This window comes from Meriones unguiculatus, chromosome 2 (assembly GCF_030254825.1).
Source record: "Meriones unguiculatus strain TT.TT164.6M chromosome 2, Bangor_MerUng_6.1, whole genome shotgun sequence".
NCBI lineage: Eukaryota > Metazoa > Chordata > Mammalia > Rodentia > Muridae > Meriones > Meriones unguiculatus.
This window is the reverse complement of record NC_083350.1, coordinates 140,826,869-140,848,244: the sequence shown is the minus strand read 5'-3', so window position 1 is coordinate 140,848,244 and position 21,376 is coordinate 140,826,869. Positions and strand designations below refer to the sequence as shown.

The 21,376-nt window shown below is 41.4% G+C and overlaps 1 protein-coding gene and 1 pseudogene across 2 annotated transcripts in view; both read right to left on the bottom strand.

Moving 5' to 3' along the window:
* Pik3ca (phosphatidylinositol-4,5-bisphosphate 3-kinase catalytic subunit alpha) overlaps positions 1 to 18,640 on the bottom strand; it is a 75,317-nt gene extending 56,677 nt beyond the window's left edge. For both annotated transcript variants that reach the window (XR_009590054.1, XM_021649916.2), the window contains exon 1: positions 18,473 to 18,640. The gene's annotated coding sequence lies outside the window, so the exon portion shown is untranslated. The remainder of the gene's footprint in view (positions 1 to 18,472) is intronic.
* Positions 5,539 to 19,076, bottom strand: LOC132652534 (Y-box-binding protein 1-like; annotated as a pseudogene).
* Positions 19,077 to 21,376: the final 2,300 nt, after the last annotated feature.

The window sequence follows — 21,376 nt, the reverse complement described above, 5'->3', positions numbered from 1 at the left end:
AGAAGATTGCTGTGATTTAAGCCTGTTGGAAAACAGCTAGACCAGTAATTTTATGGCTAGCAAACTATCATGAGGGAAGGAAAAACAAATAGGGGGTTTCTGGACATCAGGTTTTCAAAGCTTTACTTCCCCTGAACCAATCCCCAGGTTTAATCAGAAAATGACTAGTTAGAGATACATATACTGGGACTAGTGGAAACAAGGTAACACAGTGCTCAACAGCCTAAGTAAACAAACAAACAAACAAAAAACAAACAAACAAACAAAAAACACGGAGGAAAAAGCAACTATATTTCACATTAATTATGAAAGATAGCAAGTCCAAACTAGAAGATAGAGAAGACAGAATCTGTATGACCAAAGTCGGAAAGAGCAGAAGTCCTGGTTAGACAGGTTGAAGAGTGTGTGCAATTTTCATAATAATAATAAAAAAAAAAGCAAACACATGGAAGTTTTAGAAGGAAAGAGCCCAAAAATTAAATAAAAGTATTGCTTCAAACAAAGAAAACAGCAGTTTTGAGCTCTATATGGTGTGTATGAAAAGATAAACCCTGAGACCTGACTGCTAAGAATGCTGCTGTGATGTTAAAAGTGGTTCAGAGGAGAAATCCATCAACAGTATTCCACTTGGTTGTAAAGGGAAACATTTTACACATAAATGGAAATACAATGTTTCAGCTATTAAAATCTATCTATAATCGAAAAGAGTTAAGAATAGGTATATAACAAAATGTCACCATTTCTTGTCAGTGTAAAAAGTAACTATAAGAGGACTGGGAAGAAGAACTGGGTATAATTAAAATAATATAACACAGGAAGTAATTAGGAATATTACCAAGTTGGTGTTCTCCGGAATGGAGAGTTCAGCATCTGAAACATCAAAGAGGGGCTTGGAAATGGCTTAGTGTTAAACTACTTGTCCTATATGCAAGCATGAAGAGCAGATTTTGGATCCCCAGAACCCATGTAAATGGCAGATGGGTGAGGTGCCCTGGAAAAGCAGAGGTGGAACCTCCAGAACAAGCTGGCTAGCCATATTGTCAAGATGGGGATTTGACTGACACACTACCTCAACAGATAAACAGGAGCAGACTGGGGATGGTTCCTCACATCAGCCACATATGCATGCACACACAAAGGAAAAAAACACGGCAGCAGAGAGTGAATGGAAAAGTAGTGAGGTGTTAATTAAACAGGTTAACAAAATTAAGGAAAGAGGGCTGTCGAGATGACTCAGCAGGTAAAGCACCTGTCACATAAACTTGACCAGAGTTCGATCCAGGATAACAGGTAAAGGTGTAGGGAAGACTGACTCCACAAAGTTGTCCTCCGATCACTATACACATGCACTATATGGTGCACCCGCACATACCACACACACAGCAATAAAATGTCAAAGATTAAGAAAGAGTAAGGATTGGGTGTAGTGGCACACACTTTAATCTCAGCACTCAGGAGGCAGAGGCAGACCTATGTATAAACTCTATGAGCTTGAGGCTAGACTGGTCTACATGACACGTTCTAGGCCAGCCAAGACTAAATAGTGCGACCATGTCTTAGGGGGAGGGTAGGTGGAGCAGGGGATGACCAACCCAAAAGAAACACTAGAAAATTTCAAACCTGGAGTAAGAATGCTCACATTTACTTTAATATCTCTTAAGCCCAGTGGTTATTAACAGCAGTAATCCTGTTTCTCAAACACTTGTATTATTTTCTTTTTTGTGCATGTCAGTGTGATGTATGTTCACAAGGATGTTATATATGCTTGCAGATATGTGTAAGAATGCACATTTAGAAGCCAGAGGTTGACGTGTGTGTCTTTCTCAATCTCTCTTCACCTTATTTTTTGAGACAGGTCTCTGATGTAATCTGGAGTTCACAAGTGGCTATCCTGGCAGGCCAGATGAGTCTGAAGGATGCTTCTGTGTCTACCATTTCAGCTCTAGGATTATTGGCTCACACTTGCATGGCTTTTTACATGGGTTCTGGGAGTCCTCATGTTCTCATGCGGCCACTAAAGGGCTTTATCAACTGGGTCAGCTCCCCAGCCCACTCCCATTATTTTCTAAAGTATGTATTTCAGCTTAACATCAGGGAAGATTAACAGATACCTGCTTTTTACAAATCTTTCTAGGTACTGGGGAACTCTTTGGGAAATCTTTTAAAGATAGAACAATTTCCCAGTGTTTGGATTATTTCAAAATATGGGACCCTAATATCCATTTTCTTGGTTTTTGTTCCAGAAAGACTGGCAGAAAAAGTTGACAGCTGGGTATAAGAATATTATAAAATAATTCCAATTATCCAAAATGTTTCTTTTAAAAGACCAGATGCTACTAAATGTTGTGCTGCTAGCATTTGGTTTAAACCACAGCTACATGTCCTAAGATCTCATTCTGCAGCTGGCCACTGATTTCCATCAACACTTTAGGAATGAAGTCTTCAGCCAGGCTACACATCTAAGCTTTAGAAATTAGGCTTTGGATGCCCACTTGAAAACCTACACATATAAAGGCCTTTGCCCTAAGTGCTATAGAAGAAGAGATTTCCTACATAAATATTTTAGCTCACATTAACTGGGCTTTTTTTTTTTTTTTTTTTTGACATCCCACTACTGAACATAGCCTCCTCTAAGAAAGAAAGACACATTGCAGGCAGAGGAGAGAAGGCCGAGTGTGAAAGTGGCAGGCAAACAACTTAGTTTCCATTCAACACTCAGTTCCTACCCTAGAGCAATATGCATTATTTTATGAAGTATCACTATAATAAAACACATTTTTATTAAATCTTGCCCATTCAAACAAATAGAAGATACACTGTCAGCCACAAGAAAAAAAAAGTTCAGAGAGGAAAAAAAAAAGAATAATATTACTATAATAGTGCTTCCTGTGAATACTGAAATCAGAAATGTCTTGTGTTCAAATCCCTGCACTTACAAATCTGGAGAACAACAAGCGGATATTTTCTCCAGACTTGATTTTTCTCTCTTTAAAAAAAAAAAAAATGGGATTATGCACTTTCCCCGACTTGCTTTATCAAATGGTTCATCCGAAAAAACTTTTGCTTATGCAACGATTTTGTGGCAGCTTTATGACAAACATCCAAGATTTTAAATAAAATGCAAAGTCAACCTCTAGACGCTCTCAAGTCTAGTGAAGATATGCAAGTGTAATTTAACATATGTGACTCCAAATCCACAGAGCCCATAGAAACACTACAGGGGAGTCTGCCTGCCTGCTGGTGCATCCAGGAAGATCTTAAACTACAAGTTTAAACAAGACCCAGCGTGCCAGGTCAACAAGCTATTGGGGAGGTGCAGTCAAGACAGAAGGGAAAAAGCCTCAGGAACTCAAGTACAGAAAGGTCTGAGAGCATCTGCAGCCATTCAGAGTGGCTGCATAAAAGTCTGTTCCCTGAGACCAAGGTATCACAGCACACAGAGTGGGTGGGGGTCAGTCTGTGGGGAAAACAGCAATAAGAGCCACACTGTACCTTATCTCAAGGCTGGATTCCTTCACGTGGTGGCCTGAGGTCCTATGTAAGGGACTCACAAAAATCCACGTTGCTACCACTACAGATCTATTGGGTCAGAATTTCAAGGATCTGGGCATTTATATTTAAACAAAATTCCCTATATGTGTAAGGTCTTGTTAAAGCAAGTAACAATACTTCAAAAGCAAAAATTTCCAAGTAAATGAAGAGTCCCTGAGTTATTCTTGTGACGTCCTTGTGAAGAAGAGCAGTACAGGTCCCCTGGGCTCACTGAGCTTCAGACAAGTGCATTGAATAGTTGGGGGTGCTCACTGCAACTGTGTAAGTCCTGTTTCTCTCCCTGACTTTCTTCCATAAAATCTATTTCTGATAGCTTGTTCATGAAATTCTACCAGTTACCACTGACAACTCTAGCAGCAGTATGGAAATTTAAACAGAAGAGGAAGCAGAAGTTGGGTGAGGTATTCCAGTGACACAGCATAAGCTAAGGAGGAAACTGATTATGGGAAAAGACGGAACATACAAAGAGGTGTTTCTAAGAAGCAATATCCAAACTCTAGCAATCATTTCATTGATTGGGTAACTGTGTCTGAGAGACAGCGTAATTTAGGCAAATTACCAAATTACAACAGAAAAAGATCACATAAAATGAGATGTAGAAACATAAGGAAAAAAACTAAGTGTTAATCCAGCTCCTATTTGGAGTATTCCCATGCTAACATGGACATGGAAGTGACTTTTATTTCTTTTGGTATAAAACCCACCCATGTACATTACAGAAATTCATTCACTTCAAGTGTAGTCCTGTGTGCAACAGAAACACAGCACAGATGAGAAATAATGTACAAACTGCATAGCATACGATTACCTGAATCTTCATAGTCTCTAATATCCTTCTTTTGATAAGGCTGTACACATACAGTACCCCAATGAAGAATACAAGCCAAGTATTTATAAGCTTATGGATGGAAGATAGCCCAGATGAAGATGGTTTAGGTAGAATGACATTGGATGGGGGCTGGGAGTTGGATGGTGAGGTTATTGCCAGAGCATAGATGGAAATACCTACCCAGCCCAGGGCAAATAAGGCAATTATAAAATCTAACAGGTGTCTGTGTTCTATTGATTGTGATGGCGGGTTAAATAATACTGCCAAAATAATTACAGGGCAAAGAATAATAAATGACATTTACCCTAACACCCATTTTATTTGCAATAACAGAGGTGAAAGCCTCTCTCCAGAAAAAGCAGTTAGAAAATACACTGCTGACTTCAGAGTAAAAGCACTGGACCACTGCATCTTAAGCTCACTTCCCCACTACCTCTGGGGTGTAAACAAGTCTCCAGTATGTATGTAATGTCTCAGTAATGAGCCCACCTTCTGGGTCTGCTATTTATCCACTTTCAGAACAAGGACTCTTTGTGCTTTTGAAAATGTTTCTATTTTAAAACATTTGTCTCATAAATTTTTGCAGAGTCCTTGGTTATGGCTTTATTATTTATTTACTTGATGAGACTATAATAAGAAAAAATACCAAATATACAAATTTCTACTCACTAAACATTTCCAATACTTAGTAAGTTAGTACTCCTATATGTATACTATTTTCTAAAATATAGGACTTTCTGTCTGGATTTCTGGTGAGTCCTTTATGGAATAACCATTTATGGGTTCTCTATTCCTTTTAATCAACTTGATAATCACACTTATGCCAGGTACAACTTGTTCATTTAATTCTATAGTGCATTTTGATAGCTCAGAGAGCTGGAAAATTAGCTGTTCTTGACTTTTACCTATATTTGTTTACCTACTTATGGTCTCTCAGATAAAATTAAGAATTATCCTATTTCTCAAATGTATTTATTTTTATTATTTAAAACCTTTATTAACAGGTGCTTGTAGTTTGTTGAATTTGTTTTGAAAAAAATCAAGTTGTAAACTTTTATTACAAATTAAAAATGAAGTTCTTAAAAATTCCAAATTGACCAGATATGAACCAACTTAAAAACCATTAAAGGTACATTGAGAAAAACCAGGCCTTTTTTCTTAAAACAAAACACGTTTGTCATTACCAAAAAGAGACATCTTTAGGTAAAAATAATAAAAACCCTATACTGCATAGATAATTTGAATAGTTCTGGTCAACAGGCAAAAAGCAAGCACTTAGGTCTTCAGCTCCAATCTTTGTTCATTTTTTACTGCTGGAATTTCATATTTACTTCTTGCTGGATGACCAAACCGATGGTGGAAATGGTAGGCCAGCATTTATTCCACCCTGCCCTGTTCAGCCTCGGGAGCAGATGAATGCTCAGCTGGTGGATCGGCTGCTTTTGTCTCTTTGCCATCTTAAGTGTTCTTTGGGCGTCTGCACTGGTAATTTAAGTTGCTGCGATACCAATGACATGAAGGTGGCTGCTGATCTTGGGTCTCATCTTCTTGATTTTCCTTGTCCTCTTTATTGCCATCCTCTCTAGGCTGTCTTTGATGAGAAGGGCCTCTGAGGAATCCTGGCCTATAACCCTGATACACATTCTGTCTCACTGGTCTACCTTGCTCACCTGCACCCTGGCTGTCAGCATCCGCCATCACTTCTTGCACAGGAGGTTTGGAATACTGTGGTCAACACCCATAGTCTTCCATGTAGTAAGGTGGGAACCCAGGCAAAGGTAGTTGGGTGGTGTGGGGCCTGGCCTTCAGGAGGACTTTCCAATCCCTCAATTTCTTTCCCCACTCTCATCATTCTGGATAGTTTTGCTCGTAATTGTGTGGAGGACCCCTACGACCTGGATAGCTGTAATGGTTACAGTCTGCTGCATACTTACTGCCTTAAACTGGAACTCCACCAGCGCCAGGAACATTTGCTGCCTCTACTACACCCTTTTCTCTATAAAACTCCAAAGTCTCGTCATCCCCTACACTGCGAAAGTATTTCCTGGGGTTATTCTTTATGGCAGTCTGGCGTACAAATACATCTTCCTTGGTGTCATTCCTGTTGATGAAACCGTATCGGTTCCTTATATTGAACCACTTCACTATTCCTAAAACCTTCCTTGCGATGACCTTGTCCCCACCCGCGGTGCTGCCCAAGCCCCTAGTACTTGCACCCAGCCCACCGAGCCTCTGAGGACAACTAGGCTGCGGTTGTGATGGTGACTACGCCAGCGGCGGCAGTAGGGTTCTTTGGGGTCCACTCTCTGTTCCTGCTGCCGATCGAACTTCAAATGTATTTTTTAAGATGAAAATTATGCTATACCTGTAAGTCAAAAGGAAGAATTGATTCTTGTAATAGCTAAGTTTCCCATCCAGGAACATCCTGTGTCCCTAGATAAACAATTCAACCATGTTTGCTTAGCCACACTCACATGTTTTTCATTAAAATGATCTTTTCTCTTATAAATGATTTTTTTATTTTTTTTATAAATGATTTATAAATGATTTCTTTTTTCATTCTATTTTTAAACAATTATTGTGATCATAAAAAGGAATTACCATTTTTAAATTGTTTTATATGTAGTTACTCTTTACTTTTAATCTAATTTCTCGGGCGACTCCTTGGTGTTCCTAAAAATAGAATTATATTATACCTCAAATGGGAATTATCCACTTTCTTTCTCAGCATTCATCTCTTTTCTAAGTCATGTCTTACTGTCCTGAAGCAAACAAATGACTATAATTCTGAAGCCAAATACAATGACAACTATAGAGCAAAGGCAATCCAGCACTCTATTGTTAAGTGTATTTTATAAGAATTACCCTTAGAAAAAAAAAACAAAAACAAAACCAATGACCTTAGATGGCTACAACAAGCTGTTATCTGTACTTGTGTATTCTGATGGGTAAGCACAATCACACATAACCCACACTTTTAAATGTTCCGTGTATTTCAAATATTACACACATTATTTTAATAGTTTAAGTTGTTACTGCAACTGCATACATCTATACTGAATGTGCAGTGATCATTTACCATGTGCTGAAAACTATTACATACACACTATACCTTGTGAGTGATGAGGCTTTTCAAGAACAGTGATCACCTTAAATACCAAGGATGCCAAGCTGAGTGTGGGCTTTACACATCATGATCTTTTCTCAGGCTAAATTGTGAAAGCACTTTTTAAAGATCTTTATTCCTCCCTGACTATCAAGGATTACAGTTATCTTAGAACATCTTGTCTTGTGACCACTGAACTATTACTCTTCTTCTCCTCTGTCTATTCTTTTATAAGACTGTGAAGTTTGCTAAATGAAAGTTTTAACAACACTGGGTAGAACTTATTTTATGAAACACCAGGTGGGAAACTGCTAATCTCTTTGTCTAGAGAAATAGAAAGAATAGAAGAGAGACTAAGTAAGCAATCTGACAAGTCTATACTTCACTGTCCCTTCCTCACGCCCTTCATGTAAGCACCCAATTAATGCCCCATCCCAGTTGAGAAAGGAAATAGCAGCTCCTCCATGGTCTTGTAAAGAGAAAGGTATGTCCTTGTCTTAATGTGCCAGTTTTGTAGCTGGCCAAGGGCTCTTCTACCTAGCTGAGGAAGATTCTTACCAGGGCTGGGTATGCGTGCTTTTAATGCAGTAAAATGAGATGTGTTACCTTTCTAGACCATAACAAGAATATTATGCTGCTTGCTAACTACATGACACCAGATAAGCCTAAAATCACCTTTACTGTGTTACTTTTTAACTATTGTTAACTTGTTAACTATGTGACACCAGACAAGCCTAAGAACATATTATTGTGTAACAGTTTCCTCCCAGATTGAAACATTCCATCCTGCAGGGTAGCTCCTTAAACAAAAGGGCAAACAACTCAAAATAGCTTCAGGAAGTCCTTGAAACTGACCAGATTCACTAGCGCCCCCCCCCCCCCCAACAACAAAAGCTAAGTTCTGATGAAGTTTCTCAGACAAGCCAACATGCGAAGACTGAAATTAGACTAGCTGCTCGAAAGAGGTTTAAACCAGAGTCACTTGAAAAGGACTCTCCAATCTGTTGAGCTGCCTGAAGGCTGTGTAGTGTGCTCCAGGTTCTCAGCTTTTGGGAGCTGTCACCATTTCAGTAAGGCAGTTGTCTTTAGAGTAATTTTTGCTTATAAGTAACCCCAATAAAACTCAGTGGCCAACCACGTTTGACAGATATTTGGTTCCTATATGGGGTGAGTAGACAGACGTGTCTGGTGTCTCCCCAAGAAACGTTTTTGTCACATAACAAATAACTACTGAGTACGAGAGGCATTTCCTGAGGTGTTAACAGTAGCCAGCTTGGGCAGTAAGTAGATGGACTCAACATTTTCCTCCCCACCACTGCATTTGGTAAATATTTTGGTTTATGAATGTCTTTTGCTCTAAGACTACAAGAGCTTATACTGCCACCTCCATAGCAGAATATATCATTCTATACAACCTAAATTTATGTTCCTAAGACATGGTCACTCAGATTTGTCTCAAAATCAACTTTCCTCAAAAGCAAGTTTGTTTGCTTTTTATCCTTGAACAACTCTTAACTCAGCCACAAAATGCACAATGCTTTTGTATATTACCTTATAGAAATGTTTTGTACTTAAGTGTATTTAAAGGATGTGTATGTATGTTTGAGAGACCATGTATGTGACACAAAGAATACATGTACACAGATTACTACAGCCAAATCTGCAAGCAACTTATGGACCAACAAAACTATTCAGCTAACCTAAGCAGCACTTTCTTTTCCAGGATCAAACTTAACCAAGACTATACTAGAGGCAAACGATACATGAGTAACAAAAATCAATACCATGAGATTTTCATACTTGGGCACTGACACCAACAGCAGGGGCAACAAATTCCACTGCAATCTCCAGACCTGGGATTACAGACATGTGACACCAACTGCCTCTCACCCTGCAATTTTATGTCCACTTTAAAGCAAAAACTCAAAAGTGGATGTGATTACAATATTTAAATTATCATTTCATCACCATTTCACATTTGACTGAGATAATTTCATGCAAACTCAATGTGATGAGATTCCAGTATACTGATTAGGTGTGGAATTCCAGTTTCCTAATTTCCAAAATGAAAAGGCACATGTACTCAAGTGCTAATAAGAAGATTAAGGAAAATGTGTAGAAACTTTATACTACTTTTATTCCTGACATTCATGGCATTAAAGTTTAGATTTGAAAGACTTCAGAGAGGGCCTGGGGAGAAGGCTTAGGTAAAGTGTTTGTTGTGCAAGAATAAGAACCTGAGTTTGATCCCTCAAACCCATATGAAAATAGCCATCAGAGTGGTGACACACACTAGTACTTCCAGCCTTGGGCAGACGCAGAGAAAGATTCCTGGGGCTCAATGGCCTGTTGAGCTCTAGGTTCAGTGAGAGGCTCTATTTAAAAAAAAAAAAATAAGGTGGTGGCTCACCGCTAGAATCCTATCACAAGGCACAGGCAGATCTCTGAGTTCCAGGATGGCCAGGACTATATAGTTATACTATCACCAAAAGAAAAGAGTTAGAGAATGACTAAGGAAATTACAGGACACTGACCACTGGCCTCCCTATACATTTATGGAGGTGGGTATACAGGCATACCCACACATGAACAGACACAATCTCTTTCTGACTCTCTTTCTCTCTCTAGAACACATTTAGAACACCAAGAAAATTAATTTTCTCCCACAGCATTTCAGCTGGGATTCCTTGTGATGCCATATGAATTAATAAAAAAAGAAAATCAGCCTTACTATGCATACACATATATAGGGACAGCTTTGAACACCTATCTTCCTACCTCAGCCTCCCAGATGCTGAAACTACAAAAGTGTATCACCGTGCCAGCCCAAGTTAGCAGCTTCAATCCCTAGATTAGTCACAATGCCACAGAAGGAAGCTCTGATCAGTACTGGGACAGTCCCAACTCACACCGCACATGCACATCAGTCTCTGAATTCTACAGTTTTATATATGGTTAAGAATATCTGGAAGTATCAATAAAATCAGTCTTTAAATCACGTGACAATGAAAAATACTCAGCAATTATGACAAAATTATGACAAAAATACTCAGCCCTGCCATCTGGAATCTGTTTTTAATTTTTACTTGAGTATTTTGCTGGTGTAAAATAGTAACAACATATTTAATTTTTAAACCATATAGATTTGTGTTGGCAGATGGCTCAGTGGATAAAAGCTCTGCCACCAAGCCAGACAACATGAGTGTGATCCCTGGTACCTACATGGTGAAGAAGAGAAATGACTACTGCAAGTTGTCCTCTGACCTCCATTTGTATGACATGCTTTGTGTTTCCAACCCCCCCCCCATAAGTCTGCAATAAACAATTTTAAAGCACATAGATTTTCCTGGTTTATGAGAGATAGGCCACCATGAGATCATAAACCTGAAACGTGACTAATTGTATTTCTCGTCAAGAGCAGTATGGTCCAAACTGCTCTAAGTGAGGTAAGAAAACAGAAACATCTGTTTTGTAGAACTTAAATCTGAGCACCCACAACACCACTAAACCCAGGAAGATGACATGACAGAAAATTGTGCCGCAGCTGTTTCATAGATTAAAATAAAACAGATTAAACACATGGAAATAAACCACATGGCTGCCTTCTTTATTTTCATATAATGAAGTCATAGTTTACATGGTATCTAATCAATGTGTATGAAGTAAATGAAAAAAAGACCCTATATAGCAAGATTTAGTATTTAGTAGACTCTAATCCAACAAGAACTGCATGTAAGCCCTGTCATAGGTGCCCACAGGATATGACTATGACCTTTAGTAAAAGAAGATGGAAAAGGAACACCCAGAAGCACCAAACAAGTGCTGCTTCAATGCAGAGTGCTACTCAAGGTATTAGCTGGGGTTGCTGAGAACCTAGGGGTACACAGAAAAAGCCCTGGCCTCATGAAGCTGAAACCAGGATTTGAGAAATCTAAATCTGTTTTCCTTAAGAATTGCTGTCCACTCACTCACTCTCCACTCTGATCAAATGTTAAAATTTTAATGGAACAGAAATTAAGCAGTAAAGAACTGACTAGTATCCTAAGCTTGTTAGAAGGCAGTGTTCATTAGCTACCAAGAGCCAGGACCCAGCACAACATCCTCAGAAGAGAATTCAATTCACTGCACAATGTCATAGCTCCAAAATAAATGTATGACTAAGATGTGGTCCTCACTCTCAAAGTGCCCAGAGGCTGTTATTGCACGCCCAAGTATGTGCTGGGTACTCCTAAATGCTTTCCTGTTTTATTATGATCCCAGCAGTCATGACCACCTTTCTTTCTTAAATGAGAAAACATGCATCACTCAGAAACTATGTAGCTGAGAAAGACTAAATTATTTCCCCACTGTCATGCTTGTAACCAAGCAGCCCAGCAGACTGGCTATCCTCTCACTTTCTAAGGCTGTCCTGACTGCCATGTTCCTCAGCATTGCTGGATTACTCACCCTAACCTTTGCTGGGGAAAGCTTATCTGCAGGAGTGCACTAGCCTATACACTTGATATGCTATCTTCAATACAGACTACCACAGAATATATCCAACAGTGTTATAGGAGCCCTGTAGGAGCTTTAGTTAAAATGATTTGGGGCCGGTGGTAAAATAGCTCAGAGGATAAAGGCATCTGCCATGTAAGCCTGCAACCTGATTTTAATATCTGCGACCAATAAAAAGAGAGAGAGAACTGACTCCATCAGGTTGTCCCGACCCCACCTGCGTCACCTAACACATACAGTAACACACAGACAGTAATAAATTTTCAAAGTTTTAATTAAAAAACAATCTGGCAGACTTAGGAGTCTCACAATACTACTAAGGAAACTGAAAGCTCGTCATTCCAGTGGAAAGTAACTGCTTTGTTTCTTCCTACCATTCCCATTATCAAGGCCTTCTAGAAACTGCTTTGAAAAAGTCACATTCAACTTTACAGTTAGTATATAGTTAGAAAACTCATTACAAAAATACCCCTTTCACAAATGCTTTAATACACCATCTCTGAGGGCATGAGCTGCAAATGGCAAGAGCTGTTAAACTTGCAGCAAGCCTTCACGAGGACATGCTGTTGATTCCACCCTTCCTGCCCCTGCCGCTGTAACACATGGTTTCATTTCAGGTGAAATTGTGTAAGTAGTGACTGATTTCAATGTTTTCCCCATTAATGTGCCTTACACTTGATGTTGTCTAAGTCCATCATGAAAAGCACCTGGGAAAGCAAGAGCACTCAGAGAAAAATATGCCACAGAAATCAGCTTAGCATGCTGAAAAACAAGTATACACTCAAAACAAGCCTAAATATCCCTCTACTTGAGAGGTTTGCTTGCTAACACTCTACCAAGTAGAAAGTGATCTTGACATTAACAAAAACAAGTCAACAGCAGAAGCAACATGGCTGATGGAGGGCAGTGGCTCTTGCCATCTTTCCATGTATTTGTCAGCACAACTGATAACAGACCTATAAAAGCTTTCTGTTCCTCTGGATTTGTTTCCAAGATTCAAAACTGTCTGGTGCAATTGGGTTACCAAGAGAAGCTAGTGAACATATTTTCCTAGAAGTCTTTAGCAGTAAGATGATGTTCAGTGGCTATTAAGAGTGCTGTGACTAGTGTCCTGGCTTCCTGTGTTGGCCACTGGCATACACTGGTGACCTACTCTCAATGCCCATCACCCATCTGATGGCTCCTTGTGCCAGTAAGTGAAATGACCACACCTGCCATAAGCTTGTTTTTCCAAAGTCATTGATGTAGGAAGGGAGAGGGTTTTTTGTTTTGTTTTGTTTTTGCCCACTAACAGCCACATAATTCCACGCAAAAGCTTTCAAATATGTGCAAACTTACAAACATACAAAAAATATTTTTAGCTTCTGAAAATAGAGGAACTAAGGACTAAACTCCCTTCAGGGAGTGGTTTACTCACTCTTGAAGTCACAAACAGGCCTTGAGTACTAAGAATCTAATAGTTTGTAAATTGTAAAGCACTTCAGACATTTTCCAGGTAAAAAATTAGCTCTCTGAAAGGCCATGATCTAAGGCCACACAGCCAAGTTAAAAGTTGAATGCAGAATTCTAGCACTCAGAAATCTGACACAATGTTTTCTTCCCCCTGCACAACCCTACTTAAACTATCCATCTTTAAAAAAAAAATTTTTTTTTCCCCTCCAAGCTAGGCGTGGTGGGGCAAACGTTTTATCCCATTGCTCAGGAGGCAGAGGCAGTTGGATCTCTGTTGAGTTCCTGGTCTACAAAGCGAGTCCAGGACAGCCAGGGAGAAACCCTATCTTGAAAAACCAAAAAAACCAAAAACCGAAAAACAAACCAAACCAAACAAAAAACCTCCAGACAGGACTAGAACTGCAAATTCATCAACTTATACAAGTGTTTTTCTCTTAATACATTAATTACTCAGCAAGCAACACACTGCAGTTCTTTCTGTACTGAAGCAATAGAGTTTGCTACTCTGTGTCTGTCCCTGTAGACACAGAGTAGCAGTGAGGGGATCATCAGGCATTGAGACCAGAAACCCCCCCCTTTTTTAAAGACATTTATCTATCTATCTATCTATTAAATTTCATGTGAGCACGTCCACACAAGGGTAGTGTCAATAGAGGATCTGGCCAAAGCTGGAGTTACAGGGGGTTGCTCCAGCCCCTGCAATCAGAGCTCTTAATACCCAGCAGAAACTGCTTCCTTCAGACACACTGACTTTGAGGGAAAGAAAGCTTCGCTTAAACCACCTCTCTCATCATTAACTTAAAAACTCTTCATTGCAGCATTCTAAATTTCAACTCCCTACACTGAACAGGTGCAAAAAGGAGGGACGTATACCTAAAAGTTCCTTAACTAGGGTCAACTCCTTCAGACATTCAATGTTGAACTTTGAGTCACGTTACAGTAATCTCTAACACGGAGCCTTCAAAATGACAGTGATCCTAAACTTCATGTGGGCTCCTCAAACTTCACTGTCATGCTGTCTTGTATTTACTTGTTAAATGCAAATACCTCAGTTTCTGCTAACCATCACTCTTAATTTATTTCAGAGGGTTCTTCCCACTACTTCCTGTCTGCACACTGGAAACATGCTTAGTGCCTAGCTTCTGGAATTAGCCCTGAGATCAATTTTTTCCTGTATTTCTTTTTTTTTTAAATTATTTATTATGTATACAATGTTCTGTCTGTGTGTACACCTGCAAGCCATAAGAGGGAACCAGATCTCACTACAGATGGTTGTGAGCCACCATGTGGTTGCTGGGAAATGAACTCAGGGCCTTTGGAAGAGCAGCCAGTGCTCTTAACCTCTGAGCCATCTCTCCAGCCCGCCTGTATTTCTTTTATTACTTAGAAATTACTCAATAGTGGTCCCTGAACTTCAAAGACTTATAAAGAGATTTCACCAAAGTCTTTGAGACTTCTTTTGTAAGTCATTGTTAAAAAATTTTTATTTGTTCCCTTTCTGTGAATATAAAATCTGATCTTGATATTACTTGGGAGACTTGTAAGCTCAGCAGTTCACATATGTTTTAGTAGCTTGGCACTTGTTATCTAGGCAAAACTTGAATGGTTTCCATTCAAGTGACCTAAGCCTGGTTGTCTAGACACTGAATAGGGTTCTAAGAAAACAAAACCAAAAGCCACAATGGTTTGGGATGGTAGTCACACCTGCAGCACCAGCAGTTAGAAAAGTGGGAAACAAAACTTACTATACAGATACTTTCATCAGATTAGAGAAGACAGCGTCTCTAAAGAATTGAACAATTTGGACTAGATCAGTCGAGAGCCCTCCTCCTGGATCTGAACTGAATTCAACCCTCTCTGCAGAGCAGTAACACCCCATCAGGGAGCTTAGGATATTTGTCCAAAGAGTTCTGCCAGTGAGCACTGACTGCAGCAAGTTCAGAACACACCAGTTTTCAAGGCTGCCTTTGCTGCTCTGAATTTTAAGGCTAGATCACTGAACATCCAGCCGTCTTTATGAGACAGAGGATGACAAAAGCTCAAGAGTTCAAGACTTCCCCAGAAACACATTCAGGGGGAAAGGAAAATCTGAATGCATTCAAATGTCCAGGTTTCTAGTCTCGTGGATCTACTAGGGGTCCAGATGCTGCCGGTATTTATAAGATCTCAAATCATGAAATCCATGTGAGCAGCAGCAGGATACATACTTTTAAGGGGGAAAAGTTACATGTATTTGGCAGAAGTAAAAACTTAATTTGTAGTTATGAATAGTTCCACGTTGTAAAGAAGTATCATGGAAGTGGCTTTTTCAGTCAATTGTGTACAATGTATTACTATAACTGCTAAAAGGCATGACTGTATATATGACAGACTAAGTCCCCATCCTCTTGGAATTCACATCCTGGTAGAGGACACAGACAAACAGATGACAATGCAGTGAGGAAATTTGGTTACAGTGAGGGACAAGATGCCATGGGAACAGGAAGCAGGGACACCTAACCCAGACTGCACTTTTCAAAGGATGCAATGTGAAAGATGAGCGGAGTCAGTGAGTCAGGGAAGCAAAACTGAGAGTACTAGTGTTGCATAAAGTGTGGGAGACAAGAGAGAAACAAGCACCAGGTCAGGCAGACCCTTGAGACAGGGCTTCACAATCCTACCCATCAGAGTTTCATGAACTTTAAAACAAAATAAACAGAACAGGTCTGGTTCCATGGACAAAGTACATCGGAATCTACCACAAATTTTAAAATGCTTCCCAGATGACTCTGTGTAGCCAGGACTGAAAAATACTGCTGAAGCTTTAGGAGGGCAGGCAAAGTGAAGGCAAGAGTACCTAAGTTCCAGGCCATAAACTGCACAGCAAGACCCCAGCTCAGTAACAGCAGCAGTAACCACACAGCCTGCCCCCAAATAAACCAAAACCACACAAAACCCTGGAAATATACCTAGTTTACTACTGCAATTTTGAAAAATAAAAGGTGAGCTTAATTAAACCTCTTTGGGCTCTGTTTCCCAGCTCTATTAACTGAGCAATGACCTGGACAAGATTAGAGGTAGAAGTGAAATAAGTCAGAAAATGCTGATTGCTCAGTGAGTCTGTTTCTTGCCACCTACCTGACCTCAGATTAAAATATCATTTCCTATGGAAACCGATGTTGCCCTGTGTACATAGAACAGGTTTAAAGAAAGAAAGAGAGAGAGAGAGAGAGAGAGAGGAGATTCTCTTAAAAACCCTAGCTGACTCTACCTCACAAGAAACTATGAAACTGTAAAATTTCTGAGGCTGGGTAATTTTGAAGATCATATGTATTTTTGTGGAGGGAAAATCTTTCAGGACGCTTCATAAACACTTCATTTAAAGACTCCCCCACTCTGGAATTTGAGATATAGAACAGTAAAATACAGAGAACTGATCCTTTTAATGCCACTCGAGCTGCTAAAGAGATCAAACAGGATTAACTTTGCTCTCTTCAAATAAACAGAGCAACAGAGCAAATGCTCGGTACACGACCGCAACTGTTTAAATTCTCTATTCGGTAAAGGGAACTAAGGCAGTAAGCCGTCTTTAAAAAGTTATCAGCGCCTACTCTGTATGAGTATCTCTTTCTAAATTTAGATGGGTTTTGAAGGGAGCGGTGATTGGGGATAGAGGACCTTATGGCAGGAAGGAAGCCAGGCCTCTAAGACCCGCAGGTGCGGTTACCAGACTTCCACACGTGGAGCCTCATGAGAATACTCTCACAAACTCACTGCTTTACTCAGCTACCTGTACTTAATGACGCTTCTTTAATACTACATCCAACTTGCTTGAAATTTTAAAAACCTTACATAAACTCAGCGCTTTGTGTCCATTTTTAATTCCCTCCACTTGGACAGGCATGCTTTCAAGCTTTATGCTTTGTCACCAAAAAAAAAAAAAACAAAAAAAAAAAAAAAAAAAACGGCAACATTTGTTATTTTATTTCCCTCCTGATATTACTATTCTGATGTGGTACCATTTGTTTCAATCACTCGTTCTGTGATTTTTTTTTTTTAATGAGAAAGCACTATTTTGAAGAAACGCACAATTTTAAAAGGTATGAATATTTCCTATAGTCTCCCTTAAAAAGTCCCACAACATGAGTTGAAAAATAGTAGAAATCAACAAAACCTAAAACCCAAAAAACAAAACCATGCGTCAACACCAAGCGTACCCTTCGGATAATTTTGACTGATGACACTGCAGAACAGTTACTCTGATAATTAAAAATTTCCAGAACACGTGATGTTTATTTAGACCGTGATCTACGCTGTCAACCAGAACTCAACGCTTTAGTTTAAAACAAAAATACCGTACAACTTGAACACACAGACATGTTAACAAATTCTTGGACTGCAGTTGCAGGGGGAGCCCACTGTTTTGATTTGTCCGAATTAATTTAGCAACACAGTGTCTTTATTTTTTGGCCCAGGACTTTTCTTTCAATGCACCATCAAACACAGAGATTCTACATCACACGATGTCAACAAATACTTGAGAGGCTAGCCTCCAATATGGTCCAAAGTGTTTGAAAAGTTACAGTGGCAACGGCCAGACCTAAGCTACCTGGGCTCTTCCCAAGCTGGTTTCCCCAGGGTCCCGCGAGCCCACGCCCCGCGTGTGCACAAAGGCGCAGTGGAGGCACGAGCTTAGGGCTGCAGTCTACTCTGCTCTCCACAGACGCAGGCTGCACAAGCCCTCCGCTCGTCCTCCATCTGCCCACGTACAACGGAGAGTGACACCGTCCGGGAGCGGCGGCCTCCGCCGCGCAGTCCCTGGAGCGCGGGGTAGGCTCGGGGAAGACGCGCGCCCGAGAGCCGACACCCAGCTCCCGGAGGGAAGGCCCGACCAGGCTGCGGGCGGCGGGGCGAGCCGACACCCGACCCCGCGGCGCGCGGCCCTGCGTGCCCTTCCCCGGCCGCCCCGCGCCCGCGCGATGGAGGAGGACCGGGCGGCGGCCGGGTACGCCAGGGGAAGGGAGCCCGCCCGGAGCCCGCCCTCCCCGCCATGTACTCACGCTCCGGCTCCTCCAGGCTGCGCGGCTCCCGCCGCATCGGGTCCCGGCCCCGCGGGCGGCGGCGGCGGCGGCGCCGAGGGAGAGGACAGCGGGCGGCGCGGCGCCCGCCTCCCGGGCCCTCTCCCCCGCCGCTGCGGAGCGGCCCGGCCGGGCCCGAGCGCTGCCTCGCCGGCCGCCCCAGCCCCAGCCTCGGCCGCCGCGGCACCGGAACTGCCGCTCGCTCGACTGCTCGCTCTGCTCGGCGCCGGCCCCGCCGCACGCCCCCACCCCCGGCTCCGCTGGCCGGCGCCCGGGCTCTTTTTCCTTTTGTTTCCAGAATAAACTTTATTGGTCTCTCTTTCCGCTCACATCGTGTAAACAAACAACGAACTCTTCCCCACCCCCTCGACTCCCCCCTCCTGGGGCAGAGGAGGGTGAGAGCAGAGGAGGGGCCGAACTTGGAACGCCCCGGAAGCAGATCCGCGAGGGACCGGAAGTGAGGCGAGGAGGGGAGGCCGGGCAGTGTGCGAGCTCGGGAGCTGTGACTCACGGCGCCTGCGCCTTGCTTCTTCCGCCTCGAGTGGCAGTGCGACTCAGCGCTGCGGCAGCTTGGCTGTGCTGTCATCCCGGATGGCAGACGTGTCATGCCTGTTAGTTTCTTCCAGAGACAGTCTGGCTTGAGAGAAGCAGACAGGAGAGCTGGGAGCGGAGAACGCCCAAAGAGAAAAGGGAAATGAGGACAAGATGAAGGGCGCCTATCCCAAATTGGAAGGCGATTTTAGGAAGAAGTCCTTTGCAAACAGTGGTTTAAATTGTAACCCACTCCAATAGCCCTCTGCAGTCCTTTGACTCACTTCACAGAGACCTTTGGCTATGCCCCATCTTTTTTCCTTGTATCCTATCTATAGAAACTGTGTTACTGTTTTTCATTTCTGAAGCTTCAAAAAAGTTACGTTGGCTTCAAGTTAGATTCAAGGTGGTGATTTAGTACTGCGTAACCTATTAATCTCTTAAAATGGGGATAGCGCACGCCTGTAATTCCAGCACATCAGGAGGCAGCGTATCTAAGGCGTACCGAGGCCAGCCTGGTCTACAAAGCGAGTTATAGGACAGCCAGGGCTACACAGAGAAGCTCTGTCTCGAAAATACAAGAGAGGCGGAGAGAAACAGAGAGAAAACTACTGATAATGGCATTCGGTTTTTCTCTCCCCCTACTGGTCTTTTATAATATTGAAAAAACCTAACGTCCAGGATCTGAAGTCAGAGGCAAGTCTGGCCGCCTAGTGCCCCCTGGAATTTTTAGAGTAGAGGCCTGGAAATAGCATACTCAAAACCGCCTCACGTCCCCAACAGTCTTAAGGATTCATTCCTCTGTGTTTCACTGGACTGTGTTTGTGTATTTCCCGTTTACTTTCTTTTCCACCTTCAGGTCTCGTTTTTATCCTACATTCCAGGGAATCCGCATTTCTAAATATTTAACTAGCTGCTTCAGAACATCCTAACCCCAAAGCAAGGAGTTAAATATAACCTTGAATTGCAGAGTCAATCATAGGACCTTAAAGCACCATTACCCAAACCGTGCTTTCCGTGCGTGTTAACAAAGAGCACTTGGTGAAGACATTTTATACTGAGAATATTTTTGCCTTCTAAAATTTATTTTAAAAAGAAAATGCTAATTACATTATATAATATATGTTATAGAAAATCCTCTTTGGGGTACTTAAGTGCGTGATAGTTTACTTTGAAGCAATTACTATTTGTTGTTAAATTCATTGTTGGTACTTTTGGCTTTATCTGGTGACCACTGATGTTTCATGACATCTTACTTTCAAAGATATTTATTAGTTTTGTTTTTGTGAAGCTGTAAACCAAACTGGGGGCTTTGTGTATGCTAGGCAAATCCACTCCAAAAGTTATAGCCTCAGATTCTGTCTGCAGTATTACCAAATGTTTAAAGTATATTACACGTCTGTGGGATAAAGTCATCATTCAAACACTAAAATAGGAAGGCTTTAAAGAAAAAAAATTAGCCAGGCGCAGTGGCACAGGCCTATAATCCCAGCACTCTGGGAGGCTGAGACAGGCAGATTTCTGTGAGTTGGAGGCCAGCTGGGTCTACAAAGTGAGTCCAGGACAGCAAAGGCTACACAGAGAATCCCTGTCTTGAAAAAAAGAAAAAAAAAGAAAGAATAATTAGAGATTATTAGACTGTAAGGGAAATAAAAACAAAATGTTTCAGAATTAAGTAATTTAACCATAAGCATTCCTTTATTAGAATTAACTTATTAAGTATTTATCTATTTACATATAGAGTCGGGGCCTCACCATGAGCTCATGGGCTGGTATCCCATCCCAATCCTCCTGCATTCTGAGTGCTGCGATTACAGTCATGAAACACCACACCTGGTTAATAGCATCCTAAGCCTTCTGAGGCTGAAATGTTCAAAACAAAGCTGTTGTTCCATGCCCAAACACTGACATTATGATCATAGTTATTTGCTGTCTGGATTTTTTCCCCCCGAGTCAGTGTCTCAGTAGCTCCTGATGGCCTCGAACACTCTGTATTTCTGTGGATGACTTTGAACTGATGGCTTCTACCTTCCAAGTGTGGGGTGATAGGCAGGTACAATCATACCCTGCTGCCTTTGGATTTACCACCATTTACAATGTGATGATTCACATTGGTTATGAACGTCACTAGATTAAGAAACACCCATGGAACTGTTGAGACCCACCTCTGGGTGTGCCTGGTAGCATTTCCCAAGACAGGTAAATCAGGAAGACTCTGACCAAATCAATGGATTAATCCTTTGATGGATTCATAGTATAATAGCCGTATTGGGAGGTGGTGAAAGGGAAATGTTGGGGCTTAGGACTCAAGGGGAGAAAGTAGGTCAGGGGGTTAGAGAAAGGCTCTAGTTTGTC